The following is a 2,500-nucleotide window of genomic DNA, read 5'->3' as shown; positions in this document are numbered from 1 at the left end:
CTCGTGCTGGCCGGCGGTGCAGGATGCGCGCGCCTGCGCGGCGTTCGCGCCCCGGTGCTTCAACCTGCGTGCAGGATCCGAGCTCGGTCCCGTGCCTTGGCCTCCCACGGATCTTCCTTGCTGCGAGGCCGCGTCCGCCTTAGCGTGCTCCTCCGGGGGCGCGCGGGTGCGCGGATTCTCTTCGGCCGCCATTCAACGATCAACTCAGAACTGGCACGGACTGGGGGAATCCGACTGTCTAATTAAAACAAAGCATTGCGATGGCCCTAGCGGGTGTTGACGCAATGTGATTTCTGCCCAGTGCTCTGAATGTCAACGTGAAGAAATTCAAGCAAGCGCGGGTAAACGGCGGGAGTAACTATGACTCTCTTCCCTATGACCCTTCCGCTGAAGGTGCCACCCCAGCTACCCCAGCACCTATCCGGCCAACCGGCCGTAACGAAAATGCGATAGTTTGTGTAGCTCCCTTTGCTTGCAGTGAGTGCCACCGCACTTTTACCACGAAGAACGGTCTCGGGGTCCATCGCCGCCGCCAACACCCTGCGGCCGCCAACGCTGAGATCGTGACGGAGAGGCATCGCGCGAGGTGGACGGAGGAAGAAGTCCTGTCGCTCGCCAAGGCAGAGGCCGAACTGTTCCTGGAGAGGGACGCCCGGTTCTTCTTTGTAAATCAAGAACTTACCAGGATGTTCCCCGACCGAACGCTTGAGGCAATCAAGTGCCGACGGCGGCAAGCTGCCCACAAGCAGCTTGTCCGCCAATTCATGGAGGCACTTGAGATCGGTCGGGGTGAAGAGCCGGCGTCCCGCCGTGGAGCAGCGAGCTCGCTGCCTGACGCGGGCGAGGCCGCTGCGCCGCCCGTCGACGCAGCCGAGGACTTCGCGGCCGACACCACCGGGCCGCCGCCGGAGGGGCCGACTGACGCCGCCATCTGGGAGCATCTGGCGGGGCTACCTGCTTCCGCCCAGCGTTTCTCTGCCCTGGATCGAGTCATTGGTCTGGGGCGGGGCACGCCGCCCGATGTCATCCTGGGCATACTCCCGGATGCCCTTGCGTCGGTCGGGTCCAGGGGGGAGAGGTCGATCACCAGGACACAGCGGCCGCGCCAACCATCCAAGCGGCCGCCTGCCGCCCCGCCGCTGCAGAAGCGCAAGCGGCGCCGCTGGGAATACGCACGGACACAGGACGCCTTCCGTAGGTCGCGTGCGCGTTGCGTGCGCGGCTTGCTGGACGGCACCCTGCTGCAGCCGCCACCCGACATCCCCGGTCTGCTGGACTTCTGGGCGGACCTCTTCACGAAGAAGCCGATCTCCACCGCCGGCTTCATCCGTGACCGCCTTCTCCCGCACTCGGAGCCTGTCGCTCCTGAGTGCCTATGGGGGCCGGTCACACGTGAGGAGGTCGCTGCTGCCTTGCCGCCCAGGGGATCGGCAGCCGGGCCGGACGGCCTGACTCCAGCGGAGCTGCGGCGCCTGCCGCATGAAGTCCTGGTGAAACTCTTGAACCTCTTCCTCCTGGCCCGCGCCCTCCCCGAGCGTCTGCTTCGCGCCCGGACGTCACTTCTCCCCAAAACGGCTGCACCAACATCCCCCGCTGACTTTCGCCCCATTACGGTCTGCTCGGTGTTGGCGCGGACCTTTCACAAGGTTCTCGCGTCACGCCTGATGCGTGCATGTGCTGTGGACGAACGTCAGCGGGCATTCATCCCCCGGGATGGGATGTTGGAAAACACCTTCATCTTGGACACTGCTCTCACCGACGCAGTCCGCTCCTGTCGCTCTGTTTTTGTGGCATCGATCGACGTCTCTAAAGCGTTCGATTCGGTGGACCATGCCGCCCTCCGCCCCGTGCTGAGGGCTCATGGCCTGCCGGATTGCTTTATTGAGTACGTCGAAAGGTGTTACGAGGGTAGCACGACGGTGATAGCGGGCGGCGCCGACGTGGGCGTGCCCCTGCAGCCGGCTAGGGGTGTGCGTCAGGGTGACCCCCTCTCCCCCCTCCTTTTCAATTTTGCGGTGGACTATGTTTTGAGTCAACTTCCCTCCCACATCGGAGCTCGGATCCTTGGTCGCAGAGTTAACGCTGCGGCCTTCGCAGATGACGTCCTGCTTTTTGCATCGACCGCGAGGGGATTGCAGTCCCTCATCGACGCAGCCGTCGCAGCCCTCGCCCATCTGGGGCTGCAGATCAACGCCCGGAAGTGTTTCACCCTCGCCTTAGTCGCGTCTGGGCGCGACAAGAAGGTGAAGGTCGACGCCGACGTTACCTTCAAAGCGGGCAACGCCACCGTGCCCGCCCTACGTGTGGGTGAAACCTTCCGGTACCTGGGACTGCAATTCTCCACCGCTGGTCGCTGCGTTTTCAACCCACGACGCCACCTGGTGGAGCAGCTGGACGTCATCTCCCGAGCTCCGCTCAAGCCGCAACAGCGCCTCCACGCCCTCACCACCGTACTTCTGCCTGGCCTGTACCATGGGCTGGCCCTCAGCCGCACCCGAGT

General features: G+C 64.2%; 1 pseudogene; it reads left to right on the top strand.

The window, feature by feature from the left end:
* LOC124578139 overlaps positions 1-2,500 on the top strand; it is a 7,668-nt pseudogene that overhangs the window by 2,510 nt on the left and 2,658 nt on the right.

The sequence above is a fragment of the Schistocerca americana genome, unplaced genomic scaffold, assembly GCF_021461395.2.
Source record: "Schistocerca americana isolate TAMUIC-IGC-003095 unplaced genomic scaffold, iqSchAmer2.1 HiC_scaffold_272, whole genome shotgun sequence".
Lineage (NCBI taxonomy): Eukaryota > Metazoa > Arthropoda > Insecta > Orthoptera > Acrididae > Schistocerca > Schistocerca americana.
The sequence above is the reverse complement of the archived record's forward strand: the minus strand, read 5'-3'. Positions and strand labels throughout refer to the sequence as shown.